The sequence below is a fragment of the Anser brachyrhynchus genome (assembly GCF_964034855.1).
Source record: "Anser brachyrhynchus genome assembly, chromosome: Z".
In the NCBI taxonomy this organism is placed as follows: Eukaryota; Metazoa; Chordata; class Aves; order Anseriformes; family Anatidae; genus Anser; species Anser brachyrhynchus.
Genome location: NC_137697.1, coordinates 53477616 through 53502915, shown reverse-complemented (window position 1 = coordinate 53502915; position 25300 = coordinate 53477616). Strand labels below are relative to the sequence as shown.

The 25300-nt window shown below is 36.5% G+C and overlaps 1 long non-coding RNA gene across 1 annotated transcript; it reads left to right on the top strand.

The window, feature by feature from the left end:
• Window positions 1-23885, top strand: LOC308185305. The gene is made up of 3 exons (XR_013943279.1): window positions 1-132; window positions 22168-22349; window positions 23658-23885. It is a non-coding gene; the product is annotated as an uncharacterized lncRNA (long non-coding RNA).
• The last annotated feature ends 1415 nt before the right edge of the window (window positions 23886-25300 follow it).

Below are 25300 nucleotides of genomic sequence, written 5' to 3'. Positions count from 1 at the left end.
TTTCCTTCTTTTTTTTTAATGTTTTTTTTCTGTCAACTTTGAGTTTCCCATCACTGCTTTTATGACATCAGTCTTTCCCATTCACTGCAGCACATGCTGAATTCTGTAACAGAAGAAATTGGTGTTGTACAGGTAAGTTTTGTTCATTACACACTGTACATTATTCAGGGTACCAGTATGTAATGAAAGGATGTCTCATAATGCATGAGTGCACAAAACCATATTAAGTTTCAACAGGTCACACCACCTCTGACCTCCTTTTCTTGATAGTCCCTTATTTACCAGTCTTAATATTTTTGTGACTCCCCTTCCCTCCCCTTCCCTCCCCTTCCCTTCCCTTCCCACTGTATTTCAGATCTGTTCCAACATTCTTGGAAACAGAAACGTGTAGAAAGAATGTACAGAAAGAACTGTAAGAATCATTACAATATTGGGAAAGAGGACAGCTTAATTTTATTAACTTTTTCTTTGAAATTGTCTATGACAACCAAAGTTTTCCTTTCTGTCTGTAACATAGACGTGTCATGTGAGTATCAATTTGTTTTAAGTTTGTAAAGCTCAACTGAAAATAACATGTAGTTACTTTAGCCATTGATGTTACTGCAATATAGTTTAATTAGAATATTTTGGTTTTATTCAGAATAGGTGAACACTGAAATAATTGACCTTTTAGTACAAATGTCTGATATCTTCTTTAAACCAGTGCTTTTCTAGTAGTTTGTATATCACTTTCTGCATAGCAGTCTGACACAACATTGATGAGTGTTTTGTAATAACAGAATAAATAAATAAAGAAGAAAAGCAACCTAATCTTTAAGGTTGCTATGTTTTTGAAAACTGTAAGTAATAAATTTGAAATACCTAATTTGGACAAGGAATAAGTGTCGTAAGATCATGAGTTGTACATTCATCATCTCCTGATAGGCCCTATAATTGTGCTGGTTCTTAAAAACAAAACAAAAAACACTAAAGTTAACTTCACAAGACTATATTACAAAAGCATTTGACCTGACCGTAACAAGAATTGCAAAAATGCATAAACATGTTAGCTGCCTACATCTCAGCTTATGCTGCAGTTGTACTTCATGCATTTATAGTTTTGAAAACTGAGATGCCCCTTCAGACATTCAAATACTTCTGAATGCTTAAATCATAGACACTTAAGAGCAACAAGCTGAAAAATCAGAGTAGAGTTTTTATGGTTTTGGAAATTCTTTATCCCATGTTTTAAAAATTGAAACAATAAGAGAAGAAATAACTCATGAACCATTAAAATAGATCATCAAGGAAAATTAGGAACTCTATGAACTATGACAAAATATTTAAAACATTAATGGCTTTTAATTAACTGCAGTTTTTGCCTGAGAATTTAGATTCCAATACATTAAAAGTATTGGGTGTGTACATTGAGCTATAATAGTTTAATTCAAATTGACACTGGGTTATGTAATAATAACAATGCAATTACTCTCATCAAATGTATATGCATGTGTATGCATGCATGGGTGCACAAGGATTTTTGTGAAGATGTATGCATGTGCCATGTTCACTCCTACCATGGATAAAATTATCTCATTTGTGCATCTGATTGTTTGTGAAGAATGAGAAAAAAATATATTCCCATAGGAGTGACTGGTGTCCTAGAGGACAATTAATATCATAGAAACATATCATATCATAGAATGACTCAGTTGGAAGGCACCTTAAAGATGACCTAGTTCCAACACCCCTGCCGTGGGCAGGGATGCCACACACTAGATCAGGCTGGCCAAAGCCCCATCCAGCCTGGCCTTGAATACCTCAAGGGATGGGACATCCACAGCTTCTCTGGGCAACGTGTTACAGTGCCTCACCACCCTTACAATGAACAATTTCCTCTTAACATCTAATCTAAATCTCTCCTGTTTTAGTTTAAAACCATTCCTCCTTGTTCTATCAATATCAGCCCATGTAAAAAGTCATTCTCATCTTCCTTTAAGTACTGAAAGACTGCAGTGAGCTCTCCCTGGAGTCTTCTCTTCTCCAGGCTGAACATCTCCAGCTCTCACAAGCTTTCTTCATAGGAGAGGTGCTCCAGTACTCTGATAATCTTCGTGGCCCTCCTCTGGGCCTGCTCTAACAGATCCACATCCTGCTTGTGCTGGGGGCCCTAGACCTGGACACAGCACTCCAACTGGGGCCTCACAAGAGCAGAGTAGAGAGAAAATCACAGAATCACAGAACTGTAGGGGTTGGAAGGGACCTCAAGAGATCATTGGGTCCAAACCCCCTGCCAAAGCAGGTTCCCTGGAGCAGGTAAAATCACTTCCCAAGACCTGCTGGCCTTTCCTCTTATGATGTGGCCCAGGATGCAGTTGTCCTTCTGGGCTGCAAGCATACACTGTTGGCTCATGTTGAGCTTTTCGTCCACCAGAACCCCCAAGTCCTTCTCTGCAGGGTTGTTCTCAGTGAGTTCTTCTCCTAGTTTGTACTCATGTCTGGGATTGCCCTGGCCCACGTGCAGCACCTTGCACGTGGACTTTTTGAACCTCACGCTGTTCACATGGACCCACTTCTCAAGCTTGTCCAGGTCCCTTTGGATGGCATCCCTTCCTTCTGTTGTATCAACTGCCCACTCATGTTGATGTCATTTGCAAATTTGCTGAGGGTGCACTTGATCCCACTGTCTGTGTCATTGATAAAGATATTAAACAGCACAGGTCACAAGGTGGACCCCTCAGGGACACCAGTCATCACCAGCCTCTACCTGGACATAGAGCCATTGAGCCCCACTCTCTGGGTGTGACCTTCAAGCCAAATAGCTCGTGAATAAATTGTAATGAATTAGGTGTGACATGCAAGATATACTTTAGTATCCTGTTAAGAAGGCTGAGTGAGTGAGGAATTAAAGGAAAGATCTCAAAGTTGATGGGAAAAAAAAAAAAAAAGATTATTTATTTCTCCACCTTTTTAATCTTTCCATGTCAGAGCCTACTGTCATGTTCTCCCAAATCCTTTGTTAGTTCTTTTCCATCATGCAGACTCCCTACTTCTACTAGTGCTGTTTTTTTTTTTTTGTTTGTTTGTTTTTGTTTGTTTTTTTTTTTCCCCATCAATGATTTACTACTATGAAGATCAACAAGACTGGAAGAGGTGAAAAAAATGAATGGAGAAAGAGAAAGAGCATGGGACACTTCAGTTGAGACAAAGAGCTCTCAGCATATATTGCAGGCCTGCCAACATGTGAAAGAAGTGGTGTACTTGGAGATGGCACAGAGGACCCTGCCTCCCCACAGGGGAGAGTGTTCCAGGGTTCTTAGCAGGTGCACATACATTCCCCTCTGCACTTAATGCAGCTACGGCAGCCCTACTCATCTATGCTTGAAATCTTTCCCACAGATGCTTTGGTTTTTGCTGTTTTGGCAGACTGAGGATTCTTTGGGTGCAGGCAATATCCACCATTCAGAAAAATGAAGACAGATTGTTTGTTTGTCACAATGATAGATTATAAGAAAGAGCAGAATGATAAGGGATAATGCATTTCAGGGTTTGTCTGACTCTTTAAAAATATGGTCAGACTGTCTGAAATTGCAACTGTTTCTAATATTCATGCTTTTCTTTGTCATTTCTTCTTCTTTTCTTCCTCGTCTTCATCCTCGTCCTCCTTCTTCTTTTCAATTTCAAACTAAAAAAAAATAATCTCATCACACAATAAATTAATGCCAAAGGAAGGTTTCAAGATATGTGGTTTGCTATTTTTACCAGGTTTATAAGTGGAAAGAGGTAAAATTCTATTTGTGTGATTCACTTCAAAGTGTTTTTATAAGATGTTGCAGGTACAACTTCTGATGCTTTGGGAAGCTTATTTCTTGTAAACTTTCCTTAGTTTTTGGATAATGAACTTGCAAAGCATTTCAAGGCAGAATACTATTTCATTCCACTACATTATTTTGTAGACTTTTGTCTATTTTTGTCTCTATATATCTGTCCTCTTTTTAAATAAAAAAACTATTACAATGTGCAACTCTATTTGAATAACTATTTGAAATACATAATCGGACTTTTGGTGTTCCTACTGTGTGCCCTTCTTGTAATATGAAACAGAATTATGCAACAGAAAAAAAAAATGCAGATTTTCATATTAATCATGACTGTGATAGTATGTCAAGGAAGAGAAAGATATCTGAGAGTGAAAAATAGACAAACAACCCAGAAAAGAAAGCCTGTATTTAAGTATTTTTGTGACTGAGGACAGGAAGTGCAGAAAATAAATAAACTAAAAGAAAGAGAAAAATTAATTTTAGATATCCTTCTGGGCTGAGTGCATAATTGAGACATTGTCTGCCTCAATTTTATTTTCTCTCAATCCGCATAGCAATGTTAACTTCATATCAGATACTAGTGCTGGCTTAAATATGCATGTTTCCTCCTGATTTCAAGTAAATGGTCAAACTGACAGGTGTGCAGAGCAGAGTCTTAGGCATCACTTCTTTTAAACCACTAACCCAGTCACTAATGGAAGGGACGATACCTTAATACCTCCTGAAAAAACAACAACAACAACAACAAAAGAAACAAACAAATAAAAAAACAACCAAAAAGTAAGAAAAGTAAGAAAAAACTACTTCTAGATTCTAAGGAAAAGAATTTGCATAATGTTTTTTCTATGAATTTGACTGACCTCTCTCACAAGAAGGCATTGTTGCCTCAACATTGATAATCCTTTACATATATATATACTTATATATTCAACAAAACATAGAACACTCTGGAGTTTAGTGCCTAGAAATTCCACATAAGTTTAATCAAGACTGCCTTGAAAATGGGCTAGAAAAAGCAGTTTGAGCTTTAGAATTTGTATCTCTTTTGATACCTTTCACTCCAAATGGTAGCCAACCATTATAACTCATTTTCTCTTCAGCCTCCTGAGGCAGGGAAGGATACTCCTGTGAGGAAAATGCAGGAGAGAAACTTTTTCCACAGTTCATCATTAGAGTAAGAACCTCAAGGCATTTCCTCAAGGCATTGCTGCTGTCCCTAGGCATTAATGGAACAGTGCATTATGGTCAATTAATCCATCTGTTGTTGATAGTTTATGTTTTACTATCAGCCTGCTCCCATCTTGTGAGGTTGCCTCTGCAGCAGATACACCTTCTTTTTTGACAGTTTTCTTAAAGATTCATGTTCAGGGTATCCTGGGCTTAAATGGCAGCAAATATATTGTGTGAGCTCCTTACTTTTACTTCTGAATTCTCAATGTACTCTCTAGCTCTCCCTGCGGATGGTATTTGCAGATTTTATTGTGACAGCTCCGTGCTTCTTTGATAGAACAAAAAAGTTCACCTATCATTTTAATTGCAAGTTAATCCTGTAAATTGTTGTTCATTCTGGATGGGGAGCCACAAATCAGAAAGAAGGGCAATAGTTTTGAATTTGGTAAGACTGAAGCATAAACTGAGGGTAATCTGTTTTAAGCAGGGGAGTTGGAAGCTGCAAGGTAAAGAAATCATTTTTCCATAATCAGTAATTAGACTGTTTTGTTTCATAGCTAGTCTCCTGTTTGTGAGACACTAAGTGGAAGCTGAGATGTTATTTCTGTCTTTTTGTAAACCTTATTCATAGTTAGCACAATTCAAATATGTCCTAGGCAACTCCTAGCCAAACTGTAGCAATGGCAATGTGTTTTCTGGTGCTCTTAAAAAGCACCAGAAGCATGCTTGAAAAAAGCACAAGAAAACAGTTATATGTTTGTTTTTCTGATTGAGTTTTGCCACATCACATGCCAATCTTTTGAAAGTGTTTTTTGCTGTGTTAAATCATAATGTACCTTACAATGCCTAAACTGTACTACATCCCAGAAAGGCAGCTGCAACCCTACCGCTCTGTTTTAAAGGGCATTCAACATCCCCTGTGTTATCACAGTTAATTACAGGAAATCTCACCAGTTTGAATTCAGTCTTTAATGTGAACCCATTTGAAATTCTGATTTGGAAGAAGAACCTTTGAGGAAGATGATCTGTAAATTCAGTGCCAAGGGTTTCACTGCATATAAAATGACTCCCTTCATTGGTTCTGAAGTTTAACTGAGTTAGAAAGAAATGGCTAATATGGAACAGAACAGAAAACATCATGAGAGCTTAACAATATCTTCTTATAGTATTTATTATGCTGTATTTTGCAGAATTTTCCTGAGGAAAATCCCTACCTTTTTCAATAAAAAAAACCTAGAGAAATTGGTCTTCTTTTTTTTCTTATTTATAGTAATATTCCAGTAATGTGTTTCAGGCATATTTAAGTTAGGCATACCTAATTAAAATGCAGTGAAAATTAAAGCATTTGTATTTCTCCATTGTCTTTTATAGAAAACAAATGGAAGTTTAAGGTTTTGGTTACCCTGTTGCTAGGTGGTTTTTTTTTTTTTGTTGTTGTTTTTTTTTTTTCCTTTTTTAGCCCTAGGGCAGAGAAAATGTAATCAGCTGTTCTCCTGGCCCAGCTTTGTCATGGGAGAGGAAGAGTATTGGTGAAATACCACTAGGGATGACAATACTATAAAAGATTTCAACTAGACAAGAAAAGTAGATTTGTCTATAGTTTACATGTCATCTCCTAGCCCTTGGTGTCTTTCAGGAAAATGTCAACAGTACAACCTGTCTTTACAAGTATTACTGCTTTTCCACAGAGTAAGAAAATAACTTAGAAAACTATTTACTACCATGCAGTCACCGGCTGATGGCTTTCTCATTTAACAGCAGTATTCCAGTAGGTACTAGATGTTGTATGGAAGACAGAAAAGTCTGTCTCTCTCCAAATGAGCTGACAAACCAAATAATATCAAGGTGATGATGACTGTGGATGATAAAAGACAGCAAAATGAAATAAAGAAGGATGAGCTTATCTGATTCAAGTGCTCCTTTTAAGAATGTAGGATCACTTTACTGGTGGTTTATTTTGTTTTGTTTTAATGCAAATGAAAATGCACAAGAAAAATAGATTACATAGACAAAATATTATGGAGAGGCTGGAACAGATTTTGAAGCTGACTTTGTGAGCAGAAAAGGATAAAGAAAGAAATGGAAAAGGTAGTTCTATGGGAAAAAATGGAGAAAGCAAATAACTTCATAGAATCATAGGATCATAGAATATACCAAGTTGGAAGGGACCCATAAGGATCCAACTCCTAACAAGTCCAACTTGTTTACTCAAATATTCTATCATAAAGTATAATAGGAAAATGTACTGGAAGAAAAGCTTGCCAATGCATTTAGATGTTGTATTTCTCTATAGAATCTAGAACATGAACAATTAATTAACGACTATTTAAAAAAATTATCTGGTATCAAATGCTGACTGGGTGTTAAAATGGGACATTAGTTAGAATCTGCTAGAGGTGTAGGCAACAGCAGTGCATTTGCCCAACAGTAGCTGAACCAAGACCCATCTCATTTTCCAGATTTTGTCTGTGTTTCTCCTAACAAATAATTCTTTCATAACTGCACTACAGACTTTTTCTTATAGTTTCATATAAAGAAAAAAAAATTAATCTGAGCAAGAGTTTATAGTGAAGAGTGTGATGTCAGTCTGGGCAATTTTCAGAAGCTTTATTTGTCAAGATTGTATTTATCTGGGAAAGAAAGAATGTGATAGCAGTCAATGTAAAATTATTTTGGAGAAACCAAAATATAGCAGAGAAACAGATGAATTAAAGATGTGTAACTTTGGAAGAGAAACTAAAGCAAGAGAATGTCTTCATCTGTTAACTAATTGTTAAAGAAAGGGTAAATAAAATCATTCAGTTTGTGCTTATGAAAAGAGAGAAGTCACAAATCCCACAATGCCAGCTGAATAAAATGAATAAAATACCCTGAAATATCAATCTAGGCAAAGTATACAGGCAGGAAAAAAAAAAAAAAAGCCACAGAGAAGACTAATCAAAAGTAACCAGTTTAGAAATGATAATGAGTACTAATGAGATTGAGGAAAAACTGGCATGGAAATTAATTTGGATCGGGACCATAATGCTCCAAGATCAAAATATCATTCAGTAAAACAAGACTGAGAAAAATATCAGAGAAAAAAAAAATGAGGAACTGCAGAAACACATCAAAGACTGGGCAAGAAATGTTGACAGGTGAAAAAGCATGTAGAAAAACAAACAAACAAACATAAAACAGTAGTAATGTGTAATTTAAAAAAAAAAAAAAAACGTGTCAAGGGAGCTCTAGAGGCTAAGCTTGAGCTGCTTTATCGGAATGACTCTCCAGGCGATACTGTAGATGGTTTGTGCTAAGAATAATGGGAGAAGCTGAGTATATTGTAGCAACTGAAATTTGAAATGTAATTTTTGGGTTCAGCATCTCTCAATAGGTAAAAGTGCCAGGCTAATTTTCAACATCTCTGTGCTTTGTATTCTTTGCTTCTTATTCTCCCTTACATTTGTAGCCTATACACATCCTGTTCTCAGTGCGATTTCAAAGGCAGGTAAAGGCCTACAAATAAGAGTAACATCAGAGTAACACAGGAGTATACTCAGTCATTATCTCAAAGCAAAACAAAACAAAACAAAACAAAAAATATTTTGTAGCTGTTGTATGGATTTTCACAAGACTTTGTCAGGAACTGCTTTACTGGGCAGTGCTTTTCTATATTTACATACCTGATGGAGACCTTACCTCATGAAAGAGGAAAATGAGCCAGATAAGCATCTGATTCTTTAGCCTCTTTACATCAATTTTTTTTTGGATGATTACATCATTTTTCTGATGTAGGGCAAGTTATGCTACCAACTGCTATACTCTTCATAAGCTAGCTCCAGATTTAAGTATCTTTGTAGGGAAAACAGCTACATGTGTGTACGAGAGCGTGGGGATCAAGGAGACTCCTGATGCATTTAGTTTCATTGTGTTGTGCCATCTCCATGAAACCACATAAGTGGGCTCTTGGTAATACAGAGTATGGGAGCTACTGTGACTCTTCTTATTCCAATATCAACAAACTATGAGCTGTCAGCTACTACTTTCTCTGAAAACTGTGCTCAATCTAGTGATGGGTTGTCGTACACTTAATGCTTGAATATCTGGGTCCCAAGTGTGGATGTCCATTCATGATGACAGAACTGCAGTTGTGGTTCTGAGAGTCCTTTGCTGTCTCTGTTGGCTGTGAAGAACCACTAAAAACCTTCATACCTTGGAATGATGATACTCTTTTCGTGTCCATTTAATTCGTCCTTGCATCCCAGTCTGAAAGGCAGACACCCATGAATTGACCGCCTAATGAAGAATCTTACGTGCTGTCATCCAAACTGGCAATAAAATTTATCAATACTGAGCCGTACAAAAGTACAAGAACTTCTTAGGTATCTCTGGTGACCCCTGTGACTTTTCATTAAACAATTGTTCCTTAACCAAAATATATTTGCAGTTACATGTGAATGCTTAACCTGACCTTTCAAATGTGGGGCATTAGGTATAAAATATGGCCCACAGCTGAGACAGCAGCAGCATTACTGTAGGCAGTATTTCTCACTAAAAACAATTTGCAGTCTTCAAAAGAGAACATGCAAGCTTCTTGGTGTCTTCAGTAATCTTAAAACAGTCCATGAAACCTTATGCAAAGATCTGGTAGCTGTTTGGTCTGAACACTGCTAGTCAGAGACATGCAGATGTGCAGGAAACCAAGGAATTGCATGCTCCAGCACATGAAGGCTGGCTGCTTTCATCTCACATGGCAGCCTTAATGAATTCCAGCAGCTTCTGGCTGTGTAAGACAGCAGAGCCAGCAACACCACAAGTTTTATAAACAATTCAAGGAGATATTAGCCAGTTGCAGTAGAGCTCCCTTGTGTCTTTAGGCATGGAGTAACTTAATGGCAAGTATTGCCACTTTGTGACCAGACAGGCACAGAATAATTCAAAGATTAATCTTAAACATAGGGAAATATATACAACTCAGCATAAGAAAACCAGAAATAATATGTGCTGCTAATTAATGCAAGCCTCTCAAAGGCTTCATGATTTGAAATAAACAACAACAACAACAACAAAAGAATGATTACATGGCTGGTATTGGCTGTTTTAATCTGATCTGAGATAATTCGTGAACAACAATAACAAAAAATAAAGCAATATTTATCAGAAAAAAAATCGTTCAGGTCAAGTTATGTAAATGATTTTTCACTGGCCTTTTAAATGCTCTAAAAAATGCATTATACCTGAGTTCTCTGTCGTTCTAAATTTGACTGTGCTTGGAGAAGGCTAGAGAAATGATCAGACAGAAGATACTGAAAAGGAAGTTTGCATAAATGAACTCATTTATGCACCAGCACATTCCTTGAAATAGCCCTAATGCACATGACCAGTAGAATATATCGGTTTCGGCAATCCTGTCTCTGGAGAATGTTCTTTGACACTTTGAACATTTAGCATCAGAAGAAACAGTAGCTATCTATACCTTGTCAGCACCATACAAGCAGTGTTGTTTAAGGCTTAACTTTGTGATATATAAGTTAACATCTAAACTAATTTATGGTAATTGTCCCTGATAAACATACAAAAAGTTATGACATTAATAATATTTAGATACTCTATCTGCCAACCACAATCTGTTCATTATTTGAGAAGCCAGTATTTTCCAAGATACATTATTTTTAAACTGGCATGAAAACTGTCAAAGAAGATAAACTATCTTTAAATCAGAAAATAGCTTCTTCCCTGCTGTCTTATCAAACAACACCATATAGTCTAGAAATGTATGCTTGCTGAATTGCTAATGGGGAGATTTTTATGTATAGGTCTAGAAGTTATGACACTTGATTTGGGTAAACATGTTTTAAAAAAAATCTTTGGCTCCTAAGAATAAAACAAAGCATATGGGAATAGAATATTTAGTATTAGTTTGTGCCAGATGAATGGGAAGATAGGGGAGAAAAATAACTGAGATTTAGGTGTGCTGTGGCCCCATAAATAAAATAATAAAATAAAATAAAATAAAATAAAATAAAATAAAATAAAATAAAATAAAATAAAATAAAATAAAATAAAATAAAATAAATAAAATAAATAAAATTAAAAATAAAATAAAATAAAATAAAATAAAATAAAATAAAATAAAATAAAATAAAATAAAATAAATAAAATAAAATAAATAAAATAAAATAAAAAAATAAAATAAAATAAAATAAAATAAAATAAAATAAAATAAAATAAAATAAAATAATAAAAAAATCAAAAGCACTGAAGTTTGAAGAATAAACAAAAGACAGAAAGATGTAACTTCTTGGTTAACTGAAGTATCATCAGTGTCATCAGAAATTTAACATAGAATTTAAAGCCTAGCTATGAATATCATCAAGGTATCTTACAGGGTAACCAAACATTGCAGAAAGTTTAGTCAATGTGTCAGTAGAGTTGAACTTCAGATTATATTGGTACTGACAGTTGACTGGGACACTGGGACACAGTAGCATGGACTGCATAGTTAAATGCCCTGATGTGGGACACTGACATCTGAGCAGAGTGCTGCAGGATCCTGGATATGGTCTGCAGAGACAACTGGAGGCAGTCACTATATGGGTGCAATAGAGTCAAAGGCTGAAGACTGGAGACCAGGGACCATCGTTTGGTCCTGGAACAACCAGGTGGCAAAGCATTGCTCTCACCTTTAAATAAAAATAATAATAAATAATAAAAATAATAAAAAAAATCAATATCTCCTCTTCAAAACCTTGTGGCTGTGTTGTAAAGGCCTTTTAAGAACAATCCCTGGCATGACCTAATCCCCAGACTCCACCCAGGAACTGTCTGATAACATGATAAAAGCTGAAAAATATCAAAACTCTTCTGTGGAGTATGCTGAGAGTTAAACATTGTGAATTAACGTGAGTCAGTACTTGTGAGACCCTGGCCCTGCTTAATTTAGTAGTCTGGACGTTAGCAAAGGAAGTCTGAGTACCCTGCAGGTTTGAGCTCTAACTCATGGATTCTAATCCCATCTGTGTTAAAAAGTACTATAGTTTTGTGAAAAACTGTATAAAATCAGAATTCCTCTTTTGGATGCTGCTTAGTAAAAGAGAATTGACTTCCTTGAGATTCTGTCTGCAATGCTGGCTAATGTCTCATACTTTGTATTTTATTTTGTCATGTTCAAATTGAACCAGGTTTGCTCAGCAGTCTTGATCCTTTAGTGCAGTCCTAGAAAAGCATGCTTACAGCCTATCAGGACACAAGCTTGGTGAGTGCTGTTCATTGTCTCTCAGCCATGGTGTCCTCTTATAGGTCCCCCACTCTAAAGACTGAAATCAACAGGATCCTAGGGAGCCTTCGGAGCACACTTGTTCGGCAGACATGAGCTAGCCAGGACACACACAGGCTGAAGATAGAATTGGGGTCTCTAGTCTCTTCTCTGAGGGCTAGAGAATTAATCCTGGTAAGTTCCTAGATCTGTAAAAGAAATTGTATAACAACGATTCAGAGTGCTTGTACTACTAGTTCCTATGTCTCTAAATGAATAAATAATAATAATAATGATAAAACACATATACAAAAAAAAAAAAGGAAAAGAAAAAACCAAAACACTGTCCATATTATTTTAGGTACCCCATTGATTCTTTTTGTTTGTTTATTTGGAAATAAACAATATATAAATAATTATTGGGTTTGTAACCTGGAGTAAATATTCAAGATTTTGTGTTTTATCAGACATATGAATTTGGGCTAGGAAGTACAGAGAAATGTAAATATTTTAAACAAGGTATCTTTAAGGAATCTGGTGTTACCTGATGAAATTGTAAAGAAGGTAAATTATTATCCCATAAATGCTTTTTAATATGAGTATAGCATAAAGGAACATATTATATTTTCCTGTGTTTGTTCACATTTTGATATCTAATGCATGATACCTGAATAATGCCTGAATTTGTGGTCTAGAATATATGTATTGCAGCTAATTTGGAACTTAATGAATTGTTTTTAATGCCTAAAATTAAAATGAAAATTTCTCTAGCACAAGAATATATTTTCCATTCCATTGCAATTTTCTGTTCAAAGAATGTTCTCTTGCTTACCTTAAAAAAACCTCATACCCTGCAAATCTGCATTATTTAGTACTCTCCATCTCTCAATGCATTATTTAACTTTCAACAACATACCTGAGGATATAATCTAACAGAACTGTAGCAAAGCAAACCCCTCCTCTTCAGCCTAAAATTCTAAATAGAGTATACTCATTATTTGTGGTACTTATTTTCAGAACAATGAGCTGTGAAGAGTGGCTTCAGGTATTGAACTGACTTTATTGCTCTAAGCTTAAAACAAAGCAAAAAGAGAGAATAATAATGCTTCAGCTTTCATTCAGGAATATACCATTCATGTGCATTCCTCCTGTAGATGACAATTAATGTGGAAGTTTAAGAATATGCCTACATATCTGTTTCAACCTGATGCAATTTGAAAATCAGTATAAAATCAAAATCTTAAAAATCTCATTTTCTACTAAATAAAACATGGCCATTTATTCCTTTTTATTCCTTTTGATAATTGGAAACTACAGCTACAGCAAAAAAAAATAAATGCAACTCTAAAATGTGTGTTAAATGGAATAATCATACATAACAAATATGCTTAAAAAAACATGCTTAGGTCAATGAAAATAGTATACACACAAATATTAATAGTATACACACAAATTTTGTTCAGAGTATGAAGTAGTTTATGCAGATATCCAAAACATATGTACATACAAGTTTATTTTTTTCAAAAATCTGGTCCCTTTAAATGGGTTGTTAAGTAAATTGTGAACTAGGAAAAAAAAAAAAAAAAGAAAAAGACTTAAAAGGTTATTTGAATCTAAGTCAGTAAATAACTCCCACACTTGAAGTTACATTATTGATTTTCAACTATGTAAAGCACATAAAGCAATAAGTACTTATTTCCCTGTAGGAAGAATAACCCAATTATCTCACAAACTACTGTTTCAGTTTAGCCACTAAAATAAGTATTTGCTGAAAGTAACTTTGCTCATTTCTTTCAGAACATTACTTGAAAGGCATAAATTACCCGGAGACAGAACAATATGATTATTACTCAAATTCATGCTTTCCAGATCATACTCATATTAATATTTTTAGATACATGTATACACTTTTTCTCTTCTTTTTCAAAATCTAAGAGTAGATTGAGGAGGAACTTACAGTACTTTCGTCCCACTTTGTATACTTGAATATTTCCTCTCATTTACCTGCTAATAACATGCTTTAATTTATTCAAGGAAGAAATCCCTAAATTTTCACTTAATACAAGTTCATAGTAAGTAGTGTTCCCCTTGCAAAGACCTCAGATTTTAAAGGCAGGTAAGCTATTTTTGTGTTTCTGCTGAGATTGAAACCAATGGTGTGATGAAAAGCTCTAAAATTCCTACTGATGAATGAGAAATCAAAAGCACATTAGACTTTTGTGCACGTGCAGAAATCATTTGTGTGTATCAAACTAAAGCAAACTAAACACCATTATTACTCCTCCCTAATACTGATATATTATTATATTTTCTAAATGTAAATCATGGGATTAAACAACTGAAGACAGAGGTGTTGATTTCAATGTCAGCTCTACTCTCTGAGAATAGAAAATAAAGATAACTCCCTCTGCATGACTAATCATTACATTGTGTACTGAAGGTTTTTCATAGTTGCTGGTAGTTTGTAATAGTAGAAATGTTTCACTGAATGGTGAAAAACCTCGGCATTAAAATCTCTCATACTTGTCTGGATGCAATCATTTAGTCCCAAAGGCCATTAAGACTTCTGTTTCCCCATCTGTGTCCATAGGATCCAGGATCTGGGGAGTTCATTCACATGTATTTTTCTATACATGTACCTGAATGTGTACATATCTATTCACATTATCTTTATGACTCCAAATAATACATGGATGGGGACCCATTCTTGCTACCTTTGTTTGCCTTCCTTGTCTTACTTACTGTGTAGTAATGGACCTGACATTTTGCACTGGTAAAGTAGATGAAAATCCAGATGAATTGTTATGTTAGTAATTATCATGAAATTATATAAGACAGACAAGGCTGACAGAGAAAAAAAGTCTTTTATTGAAGAAAGCAATATTAGAAAAAAATACAGACTTTCAGGTGCACAAACCCTTTTCTAGTCTGAAACAGAACAATTCAAATTATTTCTGCCACTGTTTAGTGCTTCTGTTTTTTGGAAGATGGTGAACTGCTCTATAGCTAATGTTATAATGCATAACCCCTGAGATCATGGTGGGTTTTTTGTGTGTTTTTTGTTTGTTTCTTTGTTTCTGCAAAACAGAGTTTATATTTTCTTTGGATTAGTTAATACGTGAAGTCAATTTCCACTGAATAATCAGTGTTCATTCAACAGGTCTTTAACTATTGTCATGCATTAGCAGATTTTTTGCTAGCAAAGTGAAGAGAGAACACCAGTCACTTTATAGTGACAGTATGCAAAACAATCTAAGCTAGACTATTTTGTGTTATTTTTTATTAGATATTTATATTATGGTAGCAATTACCTGCTCATGTCAGAACCGCTGTCTTGCTGAGCCAGATACCAGTCAAACAGGAATGCCCTGCTCTGCTGAGCTTAAAAGTCTAGCAGTAACTAGATATTGTGAAATAATATTGGGTCATACTGAGTTCAGGCTTCCATAATGATATGAGAATGGCTCTCTTCCTCTGTCAGCATCTTCCCCGCTTCTAGGAGCCTGGAAGTGAAAACAGACCCCACTAAAGTCAAAACATTGTTTAGCTGATTACTCAATTTCATTCTAATTTATTTATTGAACTGTATATGTTGCAGAGAAATGATGCTGCATATGGTTTTCCTATCAGGTTTGTGTCACTTTGCCACACAAATGAAACATCTGTTGGTACCAGAAGAGCTGATTGCTATAACACCACTGTGCAGGCTCTGTCACTGGATTTAGCACAGCACTACAGGTCACTGAAATGCACAGAGTGGCATCATTTCTCATTAGTTTTATTTATGTAATTAATTATTCTTATAACATTTTCAGAAACTCCATAAATTAGTTATCATGTAAGAGGTTTACTCACTGTTGTCATCTTGTTTGTCATGCACAGCTGCCTGGGAAAAGGTGAATGAAATGAGTAAGAGCTCTTTTTGTTTGAAATAATGAAGGTTACATTCTGTTGTAGGGTGTTACCACTTTTATTTCTTTCAGAGTACTTAAAATGTATGTATGAAGTTAATAAACAAAATTGTGACAGAATCATGGTGATTAAATTTGCAAGGATTAGCAGACACAGGGAGTCATTTTTTACTTTAGCAAAAGTATGACCAACTATGTGTTCCAGGCATGTCCTTTCGTCTGCTAATAGAGATCCCAAAGCTCTAGCAATATTGCCAAAGAGTTGTAAAGACCTCACCAGTATACTGGGTATTTACTGCAAATGAGTACTCGGGCTGTAGGGAAATATCCACTCATTATGTTAGATCCATCAAAGTGCAAACTTGCATTCCACTGAGATCTACTCTTCTGGATAACAGCTCAGTCAATATCTTCTCTGCTAAGCCTCCTTACATCTTCAAGGTAATGTTTTGCCGTAGGCAATGTGACTATAAAAATACAGGATTTTGAAAAAGCCAATTAGAACAAAACAGTTCCAGTTTACTTTTGAAAGTTCACAATGCTAAGAAAAGGTATATTTTAATTAAAAAAGGCAGATTAAGGTTTTTTGAACTGTAGCAGCTTTTTGTGTGCTTGGGCACTTCATGGATTTCCATGCATTCACTCTGTGAAACAAAGCACAAAGGTCTTAAAAGCACAGTGTGCAAGTAGAAAATTTGAAAGGACAGAAGATGTTTCAAAGAGAGCCAGAACAGCTTGCCCACCTTCTCAGGAGGGAAACTGACTAAACCTGCGATCTGTATTTTTCGGAATTTTATTTCCAATTGTAGAGGATTTAAAAGAGAAAAACTATATATCCACCTATTTGAGCTCAAAGAAAAGCACCATGCAGTTGTACATTTTGTTTCTATTATAATAGTTTTCAGATGAAGAATCCAGACTGAGGTCCCTTGTAGGTGTTAGACAAAAGTATTACTACAACAAACCTTGATGCTATGGCAAACTTACTATTTTAGTAACAGACATGACAATATTATGAACAAAATACAAGCAGGGAGGACAAACAAAACAATCTTTTTTTTTTATGGGCACAGTTTGCAAATAAAACTTTCATTTCATTTAATTCTGTTTTTATTAGTAGCAACATTCATTGATCTAAAAAAATGATAGGTGAAAAGAAGAGCAACTGGACCTAGTCAAACAAAGGGTCAATCTAGCACAGTATCCTGTCTCTGAGAGTAGCTGTCACCGACATATACAGAAGGGATAAATGCAGAAATACGTTCCCAGAATATTCTCCTAGTCTTCAGAAATTCAACTTAGAAACTTTGTGAATCAGAAGTGGTGTCATGGTCATAGAATCCTAGAATCATAGAATGGTAGAATTGTAGAGTTACAGAATGACTTGGGTTGGAAGGGACCTTAAAGACCACTTAGTTTCAATACCCCTGATGTAGGCAGGGATGCCACCCACTAGATAAGGTTGGCCAAGGCCACATCCATCCTGACTGTGAACACCTCCAGGGATGGGGCATCCTCAACTTCTCTGGCCAACATGTTCCAGTGCCTCATCACCCTCTGAGTGAAGAATTTCTTCCTAACATCTAATCTATATCTCCCCTCTTATAGTTTAAAACCATTCCTCCTTGTCTTGTCATCATCTCACTAAAGATCTTTCTTATAATCCCCCTTTAATTACTGAAAGGTGGCAATGAGGTCTCCCTGGAGCTTTCTCTTCTCCAGGCTGAACATCCCCAGCTCTCTCAGCCTTTCTTCATAGAAGAGGTGCTCCAACCCCTTGATCGTCTTGTGGCCCTCCTCTGGACCTGCTCAAACAGCTCCTCATCTTTCCTGTGCTGGGGGCCCCAGACCTGGACACAGCACTTCAGGTGGGGCCTCACAAGGGCAGAGCAGAGGGGCACAGTCACCTCCCTCCACCTTCTGGCCACCCCTCTGTTGATACAGCCTAAGATGCAGTTGGCCTTCTAGGCTGCAAGCACTCATTGCTGGCTCATGTCAAGATTTTTGTCCACCAGAACCCCCAGTCCTTCTCTGCAGGGCTTCTCTCAGTGAGTTCTTTTCCCAGTCTGTGCTCCAATGCTGTTTATAGTCTTTGCTGGATGTCTCCTCCACAGCTTTGTCAGGTTGCTTTTTGGACACATTAGCTTTTAGCATCAAAAACAATTATGCAGCAAGGGGTTACACACATGCATATTTATCCTGCATGGTGAATAGAGCTGGTGTTTCAAAGAGCTTTGAAAGAGGGTAGGGTCAAGTTTTGGGCAGGTGTGAAGCAGTCTAATGGGTGCTAAAAACTGACCACTATCTGTAAAAACAAGGACAGTTTCCAGGGTCAGTCACCACCTCCTTCTATTAGGAGGTAATAAAAAAGTGTGTTTCCATTGACTGACTGCAACACTTTGCAAATTTCCGTATTCTTCCAATGGGGTTCAACTCAGTGTTTATGTGTTGCTTCTGTGAGTACATGGTAACGGTGCAGAATGATGGGGAGGAGTAGGAAGAACACTCCAGTTTCAGTGACTGTCCCTGGTGTTATCTTGGCTGTAATGCACCTTCTCTGGGGTTTGTAATTTCAATTTTAGCTGTGGCTGACTCAGCCATGTTGTAACCTTGCAACTCTTACGCTGAAAGAATCAGTGCAAAAGCTTGTCAGAGGGCAAATTCCCTTCCCTCCTTTCTCCTTCCTTTACCTTGTTGCTTTTGTTGTTGTTGAAAAATTTCTTCTAAGCATCAAGGGCAAAAGGGTAATCTGACCTCCTAGGGTCAGGTTCCTTTCCATTTACTGTCTTCATCAAGCTGGAGTCATATGATAATTTTTTCCACAGCTCTTCTTTAAGCATGTGGAATGTTTAAAATGGCTGCACGATGACTTAGTGCTACTAATATTGACAGTCAGACAGGGTAAAAAGATAGTAAAATGGAGATCTTTTCCGACAGCTGTAGAAACCACCAGTGCTCTCCTTTTGTTCAGCTTTACAGCACTATCCATTATTGTCGACACCATTGTCATAGCTGGGATGTGACAACCTTATTTGTCCTAAAGGACTTAATTTGTGATATAAAACATTCCTAGTAAGCTTAGTGCACATTTAGTTCATCTCTGAGGGGATGGGAGACAACCAGCTTTATACTGTAAGGTGCTTTCCACATACGGTAGGAATTGAAAGTGCTCAGCACAGCGTAAGATCAAGGTCAGGGAATGCAAGCAAACTCATTAAAGCATTTATGGGGGGTCTGGATAGATTAGGTGCCCTTGCTGACCTCTGCACTATTTCTTTCATTCTTCTGCAGATAAATAAATAAAAAGGCTGCCTTGGAACCATACCTTGGTGTACGTTTTGAAGTGTGTGTTATTATTAGTATAATTATAGCATACCTTCATACCTTTGTTATTATATTTTGTATGCTTCTTTGTGTTATTTGGAAAGCACACATATTTATTGCTTTTGAAAATATATCTGTAGAAGTTATATACAAGCTTTTACTTCCTGAACCCAATGACACCTCCACTCTTGATATCTCATCATTCATGTTAAATATATACAGCAGACATTACTTTTATCAATTTTTTTCTTGAATAAAATCATATGGTAGCAGGGGGAAAGTTTTTTTTTTTTTTAATTTTGTCTTCTTTCAGTTAATTTTAACTTCATTATTAAGATGAATTGTAATGATGTTTAAAATCCTAGAGGCGAACTGGTTTCATTTGATTTCTTCTGGTAGATGAGAAAAAAACTGTTAGCAGTTGCAATCTTCTGTGAAATGTATCCCATACTCTTGAGCTTACATTTTTAATGTGCCTTTCAAACTAAAATTGATTTCTTTCTTTCTTTTAAAATAAAAAAAAATGCATATTTTATGAGAAAATGAATACCTTTGATATTTTTTTTAGAATTGGTTGATAAGCATTCACAGCAAATATGATGACAAGAACAGTTACCTTCTTAACTATTCATAAAAATCTACATTCTTTCACACATAATTTTATATCTTTAAAAATGTCTCATCAAGCTGGAATGCACAAATGTTTGTGTAAAAACTGTCAGAGGTAATTATTATTTAAAATAATATATTTCTGACTTTCTATCCGCTTTACATAGTGCAAACTACCAATTCTAGGGTAATCAAACTACAAGCACTTGTACCTTGTGGACAAAGGTAAATATAAAACAAATCACTTACAGATGATGGGGAAAAACAGAATTATCCTACTTTTTATCAGTAAGTGGTAAAAATATTTTATGGTTACCTGAAATATTATTCCTGGGTATAATGTCCTATCTGAAACTCTGCATGAATAAATAAACAATGAGACTTGTGGCTTTGCATGGTAATTTGACATAGTCACATAATTGTATGTATTTTGCTGTGAGGAAGGTTATGAGTTAATCCTTTTTCATCTGTATTAAACTCGGACTTGTGAAATTTGAGCATCCCCTCCTCCCTCCTTTCCTGGTTAAAATCCTAGGTCTCACCTTGCTGGTCTAATTATTAGCAAATTGCTCTTGCTAGATCAATGGGCATGCTTTCAACTCTAATAAAAACGGGAAAAAATGTTCAAAGCAAAGTTATTTTTAGTTCTACAGTTAGATTGATTTTTCTTTTTTTTTCTTTTTTTTTTTTTGTAACACCAAACTTTTCTTTCTTTACTTGCCAATTCAAATTCCAGATTTTAAACAAGCTTAAAACAAAACAAAATAACAATAAAAAACTTTAGCCTCACTTCCTGTAAATCTTGTGTGATGTAATTTCTCCTTGAAACACCTCTTTCATTTGTCTGGTCCAAATATAATCAAGGAAACCTCTCTCATGTTTTTGGTGTTAGTTGTGATTTCCAAAATCTTTTTCCTCTGTGAATATTTCTCGGTCTGACAGTGAATTATAGTATCCTTGATGCAGAGCCCAAAGCAGTCTTCTTTCAGGCCTTCTACAGTGTTTTTCTTGTTAAGGTCTTATGAAAAGTAAAAGAAAAATAATTCTTACAAAGACACATTCTGATTAGAGGTGGTCAAAAATTAAAATACAGTTTTGCAGGTAAAAAGCCTGCAATCCCCTCCCCCCCACACACACCCCCCCCACCCCCTTGTCTTCCCCTAGAGATTTCAGGATACTATCTCCACAAATGTTTTTTATCCTTGCCATTGCTTCATTTATATGTTTACTGCTAAAATGATATTTCGGTGACTCTTCATCAATGACATTATGAGCTTACTTCAGCTTTAATTTTAGTTGCTAAATGTAGCTTGTTGCCTTAGTTCACAGTGAGCAAAGAAAGCCCAGGCATAATAACAACAGTGACCAGCTAAAGTCACTGATAACATCAGGGATGCCAGTTCTATGGAAACACAGAGTTCAGACTGGAAGCTTCAAACCTAGCCCAGAACAGCTATTTTGAGCAATTCTATATACCTTGGCAGTAATGAGTCAGCCTCTAGAACATAGTTTGTTTTTTTTTACTGCTTTTTCTGGGTCTGTTGAAGTGGCTGACATATCAGCTTTTCAAAAGAGTATGCAGAGAAAACCTGAATAAACATGCAATTGTAAATGTGTGCCTACTTGAGAGCCTCCTTGTTACAGTTCATCATGTTATTCTTACTGGTGCCAGCTGTAAACATGGCTTCATTCTTCCTTGCTCTATAAACCTTGTTTTTGGTATGTCAACCAAGTTGACTTTCAACAGTAAGAAATACGTACCGATTCTTTTGTTGTTCTTGAAGATATATATAAATAGCAAAGGAAATCCAGATTCATACCACACCTGTATAAGTGTACAGGTGTACAGGTGTATTGCTGTCCTTCTTTTGCTGAGATACTTTTTTGGCTAACAGAGATATGTATTTTTCTCTGTCCCTGAAGAACAGATTTTTGACTTAATTGAAATATTTAGAATTCCCATTTCTGAAATGAGCTTCTGACTTGGATAACACTGTAATTAAAACTGCCATTGTTATGAGACCTTAGTTGTGAACTGGTCTCTTGACTGAAAAGGAAAATGAAAGTAGTTAAGTTGTTAATTTGGAATAATACTACTTTACTCTTACTTTATTCTTAGAGAGAACATTCTTCAGAAATTAGTTACAGCTACTGGGAATCTAACAGCTATTGGACAGTAAACACCACAGAATCACAGAGTCACTGAATGGCTGAGGTTGGAAGGGACCTGTGAAGATCATCTAGTCCAACCCCCCTGCCAAGCAGGATCACCTAGAGCATGTTGCACAGGATGGCATCCAGGTGGGTTTTGAATATCTCCAGGGAAGGAGACTCACAACCTCTCAGGACAACCTGTCCCAGTGCTCTGTCACCCTCACAGTACAGAAGTGCCCCCTCATATTCAGCCAGAACCTCCTGTGCTTCAGTTTGTGCCCATTGCCTCTTGTACTGTCAGAGTGCACCACTTAAAAGAGTCTGGCCCCATCCTCTTGACACACTCCCTTAAGATATTTGAGATATTTAAGATATACACATTAATAAGATCTGCTCTCAGTCGTCTCTTCTCCAAGTTTAACAGGCCCAGCTCTCTCAGCCTCTCCTCATATAAAAGATGCTCCAGTCCCCTAATCATCTTTGTAGCCCTCCACTGGACTCACTCCAGGAGCTCCACATCCCTCTTGTACTAGGGAGCCCAGAACTGGACACAATACTCCAGGTGTGGTCTCTCCAAGGCTGAGTAGAGGAGGAGGATCACCTCCCTTGACCTGCTGGCAACACTCTTCCGAATACAGCCCAGGATACTGTTGGCCTTCTTGGCCACAAGATCACATTGCTGACTCATGGTCAGCCTGCTGTCCACCAGGATTCAGAGGTCCTTCTCCACAGGGCTCCTTCCTAGCAGGTCAGCTCCAACCTGTACTGGTGCATGGGGTTATTCCTCCCTAGTTACAGGACCCTGCACTGCCTTTGTTGAACTTCATGAGATTTGTCACTGTACAATGCTCTGCCCTGTTCAGGTCCTTCTGAATGGCAGCACATTCAGGTACTACAGTTTCACAAATAAAAAATGTAATGACCCCACAAATCAAATCATTTTATTCTAAGCTCTACTATTGTTCAGAGAAATCGTACGAGATTTATTTTTAATCCATGTTACTAAAGGCATGAAAAGGAAGGAGAACTCTGTTAATTTGTTTGTGAACAGAGAAAAGAATGGCAACTAATACTGTGTTTCAAGCGGGAAGACATAATGTCACCTCTCAGCTCTTACACTGACCTGGGCCTCTGGACTGTGCTTTGACCCTGTGAAACAATCCCTTTTTCCATGTCCCCATTCTATGTGAAGGAAACTAGGACAAAGCAGCCAAAAAGAAGCTGTTTTGTGCCTTAGCAAGCTGAACACCCTGGGGAACATACTCTGGACTGTTTACTTCCATGCTCTGCAGTGTAGCCAGGGGAGTTTTGCCTGCTTAAATTATCATTTAGAGTAGATGTGTAGAAGATCTACTGTGGAAAGTACCTATGTTTCTTACATGACTTCTGTTTCATCAGCAGCATGGTTACCAAATGCTAATTAGTTTTCTTTCTCTCCTCCAACATAAACTTCAGAATTACCACCTTAATGAAAAATTCTAACTGTCTGGGAGAATGCATAGACTGGACAAATCTATTCCTCAATGAAAGGATTCTGTTCAAGGGTCTTCTCTAAGGCCACTTTACATCTGTGAAACAACTTTGTGACAAAGGATTCTCCATCAAGACATAGTCTTAAGCTCTACATCACCACGTATGGAAAACAAAGAGATCGCCAGTACTGAAGCTGTATAAGACAATAACAGAGGTAAATAGTCTTAGGGGAGGGTCATCATATTTTAGGCATAAAAAGGCACTTTCATAGGCACCTTCTGAACTGAAATTACTACGCTTAGATCAATTAATACAAATTCGATTAGAGTTTTTTAGTGAGTTAGAGTCAGGACTAGTCCTGGAACACCTGAGATATTCGTGTCCACTGAAACCATGATGGAAGGAGTAATGAAGGTGAGTAAGACAATGGAAAAGAACATTGTTATGCCATATGTTTGTACTAGCAAGTTGGGAGCTAAGTTATTCAAGAGAGACTGATATTACTGCAGATGTTTGTTTTTTTTTGTCATTCAGTATTTCATTCTTGCTATGTTTTTCAAACAGGAGTTGCTTTCTCTTTTTGCCACTGAAATTTTCTCTACAACTTTAATTTGATGCAGATGAGTGTAGAGTATTGAAAAAAATATTGATGGCAGAAACTGTGATTTGGAACTCAATCTGATCTCAATCTCAATCAAAAATCTCAATTTGCTGGACTATGAACAGATGTATATTTCATGAATGTCTGTGGCAGTTTATGCTACTACTACCTCCCAGCTGATTGCTACTAACCCTTTGCTATGGGCTTCTGCTCACACAGCTGTGACAATAGGCTCATTCTTACTCTATGTGCAATAGATATTACTCTGCAATATCAGCAGAGCTAACAGCTTTGACCCTACTTGATTGATACGACCTGAATCAGATAAAAACTCACAGGAACATCTCTGTTGACAGAACATTTAGGCAGTAACCTTCAGAAGAAAGGAACTGTAAGAAGTAACTGTTCTATAATGTCTTAAATCTCTTCAGCTGGACCTGGAAGAAAACCTCTGTCTATGGACTTTGCCTTTGAAGAAACTGGAAACCATTTGAATTTAGTATTTTATGTGATTGATATTGTTTGACACAAAGACCTAATATGACTACTATATGACCATCTCAAGTAAGCAGACTAAGAAGCAATTGAGCAGGAAACAACCCCAGCACTATCTACCCTAACAGATAGTCTTTAACTGCTTAGGTGTTTTGCCAAGGCAGTGTTAAAAAGCTGTGTGCAGCAGGACATGGCCTGCTCTGCCACAAGAAACTGTCAGTCACCAGGATTATAAATATAGCATTTTTCAAAAGCAGAAATTCAGTTTTAGACAGCCCATCTTTCTGAAATATACACTGAAAATTACTCACAAGAGATTCAGTGGTTTCCCCATGGGAATCTGCTGTCACACAATAGGTTAAAAGAAGCTGTTTTCTTAGAAGCCAGTGTTCTTGTTTCAATACACATTCAAACTGCTGTAACAGATTTTTTATTAGAAATCTGCTATGGAAGAAAAGGGAGATTCTTCTACTTTCAAATACAATCATCTGTATCTTTCAAGCCACCATATCATTTCTGAATGATATTT